Raw genomic sequence first — 12,735 nt, 5'->3', positions numbered from 1 at the left:
AATTCAATGGAAAAAATTCAGTCTTTCCAGTGGGAACTACTGGATATATACATGCAAAAATGTGATACATCAAAATTAACTCAAAATGAATCACAGACCTACATGTACATGCAACATACATAGGAGAAAACTATGGAAACATACATAGGAGAAAAATCAATGCCAGGCATGTAGGAGAAAAATCAATGCCGGACCTGTAATTCCAGTACCTGGGAGGCTGAAGCAGGAAGATTATGAGTTTGAAGTCAGTTTCACAGCAAAATCCTATCTCAAAAACAAAATGAACCACAAAAAATCAAAATGACATAGGTTTACTGATGACTTTTTATATATAACATCAAAAGGAGGACACACAAAAGAACACACAACAGGTTTAGATTTAACTAAAATTATAAATCTTCCCTCTATAAGGGAGAAAATATTTGCAAAAGACATACCTAAGACTGTTATCCAAAATATAAAGTCATGTCCAAACCACAAATGGGTATAGTAATGCTGGTTATAGTGGTATATGCTTCTAACCCAGCTACCTGGGAGGTGGATGAGAGAGGATTGTGAGTATTTTTGTCTTTTTTGAGTTGGGGGTCTCACTATGCAGGTCAGGCTGGCCTTGAGCTCACTTTGTAGCCCCTGCTGGTCTTGAACTCGCAACGATCCGCATGAGCCACCATGCCCAGCTGACTGTAAGTACTTTAACGTCAGTGGACAACAGATTAAGACCTTGCCTCAAAATCAAAGCAAAACAAAACTAAGGAAAAAAGGGCAAAAAAAAAAAAAAAAAAAAAAAAGAAAAGAAAGAAAAGAAAACAGCTTTTCTTTTTAAATGGGTAAAACAGCGGGGGTATAATTTAGTGGTAAAGCAATCTCCAGCACTGAAAAAACTCAGAATTATAGATTCACATACCTCAATCCACATATGGGGACTGATTCTGCAAACAAATTCCACAGATATGAGCTTACCATGGCTTATAATCTAAACATATATTTCTAATCACAGAAGACTGGAGACTATCTAAATGTCCATTATTTTAGCACTGGTTAAGGAAAGAATGGTAGCCAGGAGAGGTGGTACATGCCTGTACTCCCAGCACTTGTTAAGATTGAGGCAAGAGGATCTCCGTGAGTTCAAGACAAGCCTAGACTACATAATGAGTTCAAGGGCAGCCTGGAATAGACAGGCCCTATCTCCAACAAAGGGAAAATAAAAAAGTAGCCAGCATGGTAATATACGCCGATTATCTCAGCACTCTGGAAGGCAAACACAGGATTCGAAGTCCCAGCGCAGAGCCTAGGCAATTTCCTGAGACCCTGTCTCAAAATAAAAAATAAAAAAGAGCTGAGGATGTAGCTCAATTCCCAGCACCTCTCTTCCCAAAGCTCAGTAGAAAGGCCCTGAATTCAATACCAAGTACTACCACCCTCCTCAAAAAAAGGAAAAGAAAGGAAGAAAGGCAGACAAGCCACAGAGCAGAGTATTACATCATTATAAAAAGAATGCAGATCTCAAAAATTAAACAAAATTACTTCATGTTCATACCTGTACTACTCACAACAGTTGAAAGATTATAGAAGCAACCCAAATGTCCATCAATGGATAAATGAATGTGATCTATCCAAATAATGCAATATTATCAAGGCTTAAAAGGAGACACACGCTGCAATGTAGATGAATCAAGACATCATGCTAAATGCAACAATCCATCACAAAAGAACAAATATTATATGATTCCATTTATGTGGGAAACTTAATCACATTTATAAGAGATGGAGCATCAAATGGTGGGTCCCAGGGACTGGAGGATAAATACATACATAATTTCATTTGAAGATGAGAAAGATCTAGAGATGGATGGCAGTAGTCCACTTAATGTTCTTAATACCACTGAGTATTTGTTATTTTATTTATTTATTATTTATTTATTTATTTATTTTTGGTACTGGGGATCAAAATGAATACACACTTTAAAAGGGGGGACCTGGATATATAACTCAGTGGTACAGTGCTTGTCTAATATGTACAAGGTCTCAGGTTTAACCCTCAGCATCCAGCCTCTAAAAATGGCTAAAATAGTAAATTTTGCATTATATATCTTTTTTTAAAAATTTAAAGAGAGAAAAAAGCAAAACAGAAAAAAGGGTAGAAATAATATAGAATTTCAAAAAAAACACTAAGAAATCACTAGTTGATAAATTACATATTGTCATCTTAGAAATAGTTGTTCAAGTTACAAAATTAAAATATAAAAAGTGGGCAGTGAGAGTGCAAATAGTTCTGTTCAACGATCTAACTACAACTTAGTAATATGGTCATCTATCTTACACACTTAAACATACATGCAGTTATTTTCTTTAGAGCACCTTCTTTCCCTCTCTTTTTTACAACAGCAATGACACATTTTGGGTTTTATTACATATATCTTACCAGTATAGAAAAAAATTTTAAAGGCAAAAAAGTATAAAATTTTTAGAAGCTGTAAACAGAAAATACAGGTAAAAAGTCTGCACATTTTACAAATAATTTATATAGATGGCAATTAAACATTTTAACTATCTGATATTTTACCACTAATGAATTACAAAGTAAAACAATAAGATACCACTATACAACTGATGACATCTAAATACTACTTAGGATGTGGAACAAGAGAACTTATATAATTCATTGTTGATAGAAATGCAAAGTGTTTTTACCACTTTAGAAAACAGTGCAGTAGTTTTTCTTTCTTTTTTTTTTTTTTTTTTTTAATTGGTACCAGGGCAGGCAAGTAGACTGCCTGCTTGCAAGGCAGGCGCTTACGCCACTGAGATAAACCCAGCCCCAGTTCAGTAGCTTCTTATAAAAGTAAACATTCTTATCCTGGGCTCTAGCAACTGAATTCATTAATATTTAGTCAAACCAGTTGAAAATTCATGTTCACAAAAGGACCAACATATGGATTTTATAGCAGTTTTATTCATAACTGCCATAATTACTATTACCTGGAAACAACCAACCATATCAATGTTCTTCAGTAGGTCAGTGAGAAACTGTGATATATCAATATCCATACAGTGGAGTATTATGGAGGGGAAACAGCACATCAAGCCACCAATACAACATGGAAGAAACTAACATCTGTAGTGAAAAAATCAATCTGAAAAGGCTTCATACTGTCCAATTCTAACAATACAAAATTCCACAAAAACCAAAACTCTAAAGACAATAAAAAGATGAGTGGTTGCCAGACATTTAGACGGAAAAATGAATACGAAAACAGGGTTTAGGGAAGTGAAGAGTAACAGGACAGAGGGTTTCTAAAATAGTGAAACTGTTCTGCATGAAACTGTAATGATAGATACATGTCATTGTAGATTTGTAGACTATATAAAAACAGTGAACCCTTGTGTAAACATAGGGGCTCTGGTTGAGAATGATATTAATGTTGTTCCATCAATTGTAACAAAAATGTCACACTGGGGACAGGATATTAATAATGTATTTGTGGTGGGGAGAACGGTCAGCATATGGGAACTAAGAACTTTCTGTTCAATTTTGCTATGAACCTAAAATATTTCTAAAAAGTCTATTTAAAAGAAAGTAAAATGCCTATTAAGTTTTCAAAGTAAACAACAGTACAAAATTATTGGAGATGTTAATTCTTTTCTTTCTCTCTTTTTTTGGTACTGGGGATCGAACTCACGATCTTGCGCCCACCAGGCAGGTGCCTATACCCCTGAGCTAAATCCTCTGCCCATTAATTCTTTTCTTAAATCTCTGTGTTTCACTTTTTCTATAATACAATAAATAACTATAATGGACAGTGGGGAAAGTACTAACCTAATTCTGGAAAAAAGGACTCTGACAATATATACATCAGTTAAAGACAATATCCAAATACTGAGCTCGGGATTTTATAGCAATGTGAGTTAACAATTCTGAAACACTACACATTTACTAAGATTGAGCAAGAAACTTAACATATTGTAGATAAATGTGAGCTGGGATTTTCACTAACAGGAGAACTAGAATAAACCCTGTATTGCTGGAATGAATTAAATTTTTCATCATGAAATCATATTTTTTCATTTTCCAATTTAAAAAACCGGAGTTCTTGAGGGGAATATGGCAAATTCTAGGGGTAGGATAAGGTAAGAATAGAATGAGCCTGGAACATCTCATAGGATCAAAAAGCAGAGATTTGCTAGGCATGTCTGTATCATGGCTTGTGCATGACTGTAATCCTAGCACTTGAGGCTGAGGCAAGGAGGACTGCTGTGAGTTTGAGGCCATCCTGAACTGCACAGGGACATTCTGTCTCAAGAGACAAAAAAAAAAAAAAAAAAACGTAGAAAGGGCATGCAGAAAAATTAGACACTTCTATAATCTCTATGTATTTCCCAAGATATTTATTAACTACAAAGGGGAAAATGGTGACTTTACAGTAGAAAAACCTGAACTTTATTCAAGTGAGCAAATTAAACCTCACTTTAGTAACTGAACAAAAACCACGTGCCACCTCATGAAGTGTTGGGAAAAAATTCAGGACTTTGTGCTTGCCAGGCAGAATTATGCTGCTGAGCTAAATCTCCAGCCTACTATATTATTCTTGCCTAAAATGCATAACCTAAACTTAAAAAAAGAAAAAATCAGGCAAACAAACTGAGAGACATCCTATAAAATATTTATTTTGTACTCTTTGAAAGTGTCAAGGTTGGGCTGGGGCTGTAGAACAAGTTTTGAAAGGTAAACAGGAGGTAGCCAAGCAGAAACTGAAGAGAAAGTTCATCTCAGAAAAAACTGATAGCTTGAGGCTTGGGGTATATAGCAGCTCAGAGATATAGTCCTTGACCAGCATGTTCAAAGCCTTAGGCTTGAACCCTAGTACCACAAAACAATCAAATGTCAAGGTCATGAAAGAAGAATAACTGAAGAACTGTATGAGAGAGAAGCTAGAAGTTTCAGCTAGATAGTAATAAATTCAGGCAATTTACAGCACTGTGACTACAGTAAACAATAACGGTATTATATTTAAAATTTCAAAGAGTAGATTTTTAAAAAGAAAATCAATTATGAGGTGAGTATATGTAAGGTAGTGGTTAATTAGCTGGATTCAGTATCCTAAAATGTATACCACGTTATCACAACTTTACACTGTACTTACCCAATAAACAGAGTCCGCCAAAAAATATACACACATACTTCAGCAGTTCACTGTATGTCTTTAGTTACTTTTCTTGTGGGTGAGATAAAATATCTGACACCCAAAGTTAAAGGAAGAAAGGGTTATTTGCCTCATAGTTTGTAGAGGTTTCAATCCATAATCAGCTGGCTCCAAGGCAGGGTGGCTTACAGAAGACCATCGAAGAGGAGAAATAGTTCAAGGAATCCACCAGATAACAAAAGCAACAAGGAAGGGAAAGCCTCTTTCTGTCCCTTACATCGTATGCAGGCTACCTGCCCTAAAGTCAGTGTAACACTCACATCCTTAATCCTAGCCATAACTATGCCAAACCACTCAGTGGACTGATTTACTAATCACGTATCCTTAATCCCAATACCACTCGACACTCTAGATTCAGTCACCTCTGAAAACCCTCTCCCCCATTAGTGCATATGGCTTTGGGGGAACATTTAGACACAAACCATACTAATGAGTGTCTGCAAGCTAATGGCCACCACTTTAAGCATTTCTTGTAATTGTAGAGGCCAAAAGTAACTTGTATTCATCGTATGTTGTCTCAATAAATGTATTAAAATATTTATACAAGTTTTTCTTTTCCTGATGTATACATTTTTTGGCAGATTCTGTATGTACTACTGCCAATTAAAAGTAAAATTTAAAAACTTTAAAATTTTTTTTAAAAGTCTCACCCATCCTATAATTTAAGAAGTCTACTTAATTCATACATAAACATATACCATCTAGAAACATATACCATACAGGGCTTCATAGAAGGTTGCTCAGAGTTTACTGTGTCATATGAATTGCTCTCTGATATTTTGAATGTGATTCCAAATAGTCCAACCACTATCACAGTACTTATACAAAGTAGGTCCCACTTATAGCAAAGCACTATTGGATTAAGATAAAATATATACATCTTTATCTCTGAGCTCAATTTCCACAACTAGGCCTTGGTAAAATGGTTCTGTGAAACTTTCTTTATTATAAAACTCAATGAAAAGATGATCTAAAAGATTCAAGTATCATGTAAGCATAAGTAAGTCTGTAAAAATCAGCACTCATTTCTAAAATTTTCCCTGGAAAACTATCTGAAATGTAAACCAAGTTGTTTAGTTTTTCTAGTGACTACTCACAAATGTATATAATCTCCTGAACATTCCCTCAATCTGTTGGATGATATAGACTACCTTAGTGATATTCACTAATTCTAAAAATGTTTATCATCTTTGGTTATTTAAATAATTTTTCTGGTCCACAGATCAAATACATCACATTCTACAATTCGTATCCTGGGCTGTAAATAAAATTTTAAAAGCAGGTGAGAGATTGTAGCTCAGTGACAAATACAAGGCCCTGAGTTCAAACCCCAGTATAAAAAGCAGAAAGGGAGGACAAGATAGAGGGAGACGTGGCTTCCTCTACATACATTCACAAACACCTGAGCCATCCTTAGTATTTCTTTTTTTGTTGTTGTTGCTGTTTTTGATGGTTTTTGTGTTTTGTTTTTTTTGGGACAGGGTCTCACTATGTAGTTCAGGCTGTTCTTGAGCTCACTTTGTAGCCCAGACTGATCTCGAAGTTGCAGTGACCCTCCTGCCTCTGCCTCTGCCTCTCAAGTGCTGGGATTATAGGCTGTACCACCACATCTGGCAAAAGCTGGTATCTGGAGGAATTTTCATGTTAGTGGTAAGAGGATGCTTTACAATTTATTTTTTCCCTTTTACTTTATTTGAACATGTTTGTAACTCATGCAGTTTACGATCATCTTGGGGAGTGACTATACATACATATTACAGATTGTTTTCAGTTTTTTATTCCCTTCTCTTTCCTTCCCTTCCCTCCTCCTTCTCTGGTTCCCCATCATGTTTTTATACTTGTTGATCCTATTTATTTTAGTTCAAGTTATGATTTAAGTTATTAGATTCCTGTATTTGGCATATTTTTATTCCTTCCATTTCTCCTCCTCCTGTTTACCCTTTTCCTGTAATCCCATCATTTGGGAGGCTGAGGCAAGACTGCTACGAGTTCAGACCAGCCTGGGCTACAAAGTGAGTTCAAGCCCACCTTGAAGTGCATAGTGAATGATAGAACTGTGGGAAACTGGCAGCGGCTGAAAAGATAAGAAGTATGAAATATAAATGACCTTTATCTTGAGAATGCGGGGAGAGACACCCCCGACCCCCTGGGGCGTGGCATCTCCACCCCAGGGTCGGCAATCAGTGAGACTCTGGTCTTACAGGGGGGTGGTGGGGGCCCTAAAGGAAAAAAATCAATTTAGAAAGTTAGGGACTTATTGTATCATACAGAAAGTTTTTTAAAAATTCAGAGAAATGAATTCTCTCAAGGTTTTTGTTGTTGTTTTGTTTTAACAAGGTAGGGATTGAACCCAGAATCTTATGTATGCTAGGCAAGTGTTCTAGCACCACACTACATCTTTAGCCCTTTTCCAGATATAGTCTCACTAAATCACCCAGGCTTGCCTCAAACTTGTGGTCCTCCTGTCTCAGGCTCCTGAGTAGCTGGGATTATAGGCATATGACACTGGGCCCAGGCCACAGTTATTTTTAATAGCAGCATTTTAGTAAGATAGTTGGAAAAATAGGAACAGGTGACAATTATCACACCAGCAGCAAAACTGAGAAATTAAAATAATGTTAATTCCAGTAGTCCAAATGCCAACAGCTTCAGTGAATTAGTACAACTGGGCAACTCCTAAAAGGAATGAATTCTCTAACAGTACTTCTTGTTTCCCAAATCATAGTACAAAGATACACATAGAAAAAAGGAGATAACAAACCAAGAAAGAGAAGGGTATATGACTGATAGAAATGTATTTCCCAACCAGGTATGGTGATGCAGGCCTATAAGTCCAGCACTTGGGAGGCTGAGGCAGGAGGACTGCTCTGAGTTCAAGGACAGTCTGAACTGCATAGTGTAACTGTTTCAAAAACACAGAAAAATTCCCAGCACTCAGGAGGCCGAGGCAGTAGGATCACTGCAAGTTTTAGACCAGCCTAGGCTGCAAAGTGAGCTTAAAGCTAGCCCTGAACTGCATAGTGAGATCGTGCTTCAAAAAGACCAAGAAAAACAAAAAACAAAACAAACAAACAAAAGAGAGACAAAAATTTTTTTAAATGAGGAATCTATTTCCTAGCACAGGTTAAACTAAAAGGGGCATATTCAGTGTTGTCTGACTGTCACTACAGAGATGGTGAAAACATGAGCTAACAGAGTCATAACTTCATAACTTCTGGAAATTACCACCCCAGAGAGATAGATGCTGGGCTATACCATGTACCAATAAGTTGCCTGGGCCACAATGCTCAACAAAGTTCTTCTGTTTAACATCTTCACACAGGCATTACTCAAGGGTTGAGGGGCCTTGCTTGTCATTCTGAACACACTCACTAATGCATAGAACGTATCTGACAAAGCAAGCTAGAAAAAGCTCCCTTATTATCACTCCCTAGGTGGTAAACCTATAACACACAAGTTGCAGCAGGCTGTTTATACCATCAAAAGCTCTAAAAGGTTTTCTGTCACGGCCTGAGACCTATAAGGCCAGTCAAAAATAAACAGAAGATATTCCACATTAAAGGAATAGAGATGAATTATGAAAAAAAATGCATTTCATAGAAACACATATGAGAAACTCACACCATATTCAAAGGCCCATTAGATCTCTAGTGACTAGAAATCTGTGCCAATCTGGTCTATAGGTACAACTTTGAGGAAAGGAGAATGGATGAATGGTCAGAAACATTTCTCCATCAGGAATGTAATCCCAGCTCAACTGTAATCCCAGCATTCAGAAGTCTGAGGTAGGAAGATTGCCCTGAGTTTGATTCCAGCCCTGGCTACACAGTGAGTTCAAAGTCATCTTGAACTACACAGCAAGACCCTGTATCAAAGACAATAAAACAAAAAAAGAAAAGAACCTATGGGAAGCCAACCTCTCCAGCTGCAATTCTATCTTTAGGGTTTTGTTGTTGTTTTGGTGGGGTGGAGGGTAGTAGGAGTCTCTCATCTTTATATACCAATACTTTTCAACCTCAGCACTACTGACATTTTGGACCTGAGATTTCTTATTCGTATAGGGCCATCCTTTGCTTTATAGGATGCTCAGACATTCCCAGCAATATTGGAGAATCCTTTCCCAGTTGAGCAAGTACAAAAACATCCATTAAATGACTATTGAAATGTAATGTCGCTCTTCAAAAAAACTTCCTTTATTAGCCCAATCTATTCTCTCAATAATCTATTGTTTTTTGTCAATTTGTTTATTGTATTTTTCTCCATTAAGATAAAAGTTTTATAGTCTGTCTTCTTCCCTAACATCCCCAGCATTCTGACAAGAGCATGTTGCATAGCAGGCACTTGTAAATAAATTATCTCATTTAATCTATACCACGGCCGCTTAAAATACTGGAAACAAAGGGAACTGAGGCAGAGGGAAGTTAAGAAATTTGTTGGAGGGCCTGGGGATTTAGCTCAGCAGAATAAGCCTCCCTGGCAATCATGAGGTTGTGAATTTGACCCCCAGTTCCAAAAAAGAAAGAAAGAGAAGAGAAGAGAAGAAACTTGCTGGAAGTCAGGCATGGTGACACATGCCTTTGTACTCCAGAGGCCGAGATAGGATCGTTAAAAGTTCAAGACCAGCCTGGGGTACAAAGTGAGGAAAGGCCAGCCTGACCTGCATAGTGAGACCTTGTCTCAAAAAGACAAAAAACAAACAAACAAACTTGTTGGAGGTATGCCAGCTGGAAAGCTGTATCTGACTGCAGAACCTGCGTGTGTGTGTGTGTGTGTGTACATACACATGCACACATGCACATTTGTATGTGTTGTATTATGTGATGCTGAGGTTTGAACTTAGGGCCTCACATATGCTAGGCAAGTACTCTACCACTAAGCCATATTCCCAACTATGCATTTCTCATTTTTATGATATACTATGTAAGTATCAAAAATTTTCCAGGAGTTATGTTCAAAATTATTTTCATCTAAAAGATCTACAAACATGAGGTATGATAAGGGTGGTTACTACAAATGATTCGATCATAAGAGGATTCTATCATGTGGCAGTCCCAGCAGTTTGTCCTATGACTAAAGGAGAATAAAAATCTAGAAAATAAGGCTGATATATAAAGATATGGCCTGCAATCTTAGCATCTGGGTGGCTAAAGTAGACAGATCTTGTAGGGAGCGGCGCGAGAGCCCCATTGCTGCCTCCCCGCCTCTCACTGCTATGGGCACATAATGCGCCTGCCTACATTAACCATAATCCTCTCCTGCTTACGTCACATACCCGTATGTGACGATGACCCATCAGAAACCACCACGTAGCCTCTTCCTGTCCCACCAGCCCGCTCTTGGCCTATAAAGGATGTGACCACTTCCTGAATAAATGAGATTTGATTGGACTCCTCAACATACGTAACAGGGAGAATAGTATAAAAGAAATGGTATCTACCAGGGTTCTCCCGTTTATACTTTCACCACTCACAAAAAACAGTACAAAAAACAAAACAGTACAATGGCAAAAGACAAAACACATTACTGTACTTATGAACTAAATGCGCATTCTCAAATTTGGAGACTGTCGGGGCTGGGGATTTAGCTCAGCGGCATAAGCACCTGCCTTGCAAGCAGGCGGTCGTGAGTTCAATCCCTGGTACCGATTAAAAAAAAAAAATTTGGAGACTGTCAGAACATAATCAACTGGGCTGGGGATTTAACTCAGTGGCACAGCTCCTCCCTGGCAAGCTTGAGATCCTGAGTTTGATTCCCAGTAAACTCCTCCCTAAATAACACAATCAACCATACGCATACAAATTGGAACCTCTGCTGGGTGTGGGGGTGCACACCTATAATACTAGTACTAGGGAGGCTCATACTAGTATTATAGGTAGGAGAATCACTGTGAGTTCAAGGCCAGCCTGGGCTATATGGTGAAACCTTGTCTCAAAACTACAAAAACAAACAAACAAACACCTGGAACCTTCACACTTTTCTTCAAAATTAGCAAGTATAATAATCTCTGCTACTTAATTAACATTTACTAAGTGACTGACCCATTGATGGACACTAGACAGCCAGTAAGAATCCTGTAAGGAGGATATGCTCCTAATTCAGTCATTCCCTGAGGATTTGATAGTGCTTGTATTAACAAGGAGTAAGTCTTCTCTTCAGAATGTTTTCCCAACTAATGTTTGCTCCAAAGCATTTAGAGAATGCTTTATAGTATGGTATATCTCCATACCATAAGAGGAAAACACAGCTAAACACAGAAGCAGTAAATGTAATGAGCTGTGCTGAGTGGAAGAAAGCTGACAGAAAGGGATTAGGTTACAGAAGAGAAAGAGACTTCATGTAATAACTATCTTCTCTGGCAGAGCCTTCTTTTAAGATAGCAGGCTAACTGCATTCATGTTGTTGAATATGAGCAGTGGGCACATAAAAATTAAACTTTAAGATAGGCATGGTAGCGCACTTCTGTAAATCCCAGCACTCAGGAGGCTAAGACAGGAGAATTGTTGCAAGTTTGAGATCAGCCTGGGCTACAAAGTGAACCCAAGGCCAGCCTGAAATGCATAGGGAGACCCTGTCTCAAAAAGACAAAAATTAAATTAAATTAAATTAAATTAAAGTTATATCTCTAAGCTTCATATTCACACTTTGCATATAGAAAAACTGCTTTACCCAAAGAAATACTACAATGAGCAGGATAATCTTTCTAGAATTTCCTCCCAAACTAACAGACATTTCAACTACAGACAGAGATGAAGCAGGGCATGGGAACACATACCTGTACTCTCAGCACTCAGACTGTGGTAGGTGAATTAAGAATTTAAGGCCAGCCTGGGTTACACAGCATGTTTAAGGCTAGCCTGAACTACATAATGAGATGTTGTCTCAAAACAACAATGACAACAAAAACAGATTACAAGTCTATGTGACAAGCTAAATAATTCCATCAGGTTCACACGTAAGGTAAGTGCAGATTCAGATTCACAAACTCTTACCTAACTCAGTCACAGACTTGAGCACCAAACGCCAACTGGCAAAAAACAGCAATGAATGCAACAGACATGAGCTATCAACTCTTCTTTTCTTCCAATGGCCCTTTTTCAGAAGCAGCATGAACCTTAGTACCACAGGCACTACCATTAGTGGTATATACCCTAGGTCTGCAAGTGACCACTGACCCAGGATGTCCATCCCAGGCAAACCTTTGGGGTTCCATGCAATCAAGGACTGTTCTTTGGATCAGGATCCTGAATCTGTCATACTCCCGAACTTTCATATTTTTTCACTTACACACTTTGAAATCTAGTCCAAGTGCAACTGTGCTCTAGTTTTAAAAATACACTCTGTCCATTAACTCTTCTAATGATAACCTTCCTAGGTTTCCTTAAAAGTTCTGTTCAAAACTGCTTTTTGGTAGGAAATCTGGTATGCTCCAAAGATAGATTTCATGTACCTTTCCGAAGTAAAATCATTTGAAACCCTCCCTCCCCATACATTAAAAAATATATATATCCTTTCAGATCATTTGACCGAAGTATAA

At 37.7% G+C, this 12,735-nt stretch overlaps 1 protein-coding gene and 1 pseudogene across 6 annotated transcripts in view; both read right to left on the bottom strand.

Annotated features, from left to right (window-relative positions):
• Rbm6 (RNA binding motif protein 6) overlaps positions 1 to 12,735 on the bottom strand; it is a 104,166-nt gene that overhangs the window by 45,334 nt on the left and 46,097 nt on the right. The window lies entirely within an intron of this gene.
• LOC100713690 (pre-mRNA-splicing factor SLU7-like) overlaps positions 1 to 12,735 on the bottom strand; it is a 33,986-nt pseudogene extending 21,251 nt beyond the window's left edge.

This window comes from Cavia porcellus, unplaced genomic scaffold, assembly GCF_034190915.1.
Source record: "Cavia porcellus strain 051 isolate PalLab524CR breed Dunkin Hartley unplaced genomic scaffold, mCavPor4.1 scaffold_5, whole genome shotgun sequence".
Taxonomy (NCBI): domain Eukaryota; kingdom Metazoa; phylum Chordata; class Mammalia; order Rodentia; family Caviidae; genus Cavia; species Cavia porcellus.
Note: the sequence above shows the minus strand (reverse complement) of the source record. Positions and strands in the feature narration are given on the sequence as shown.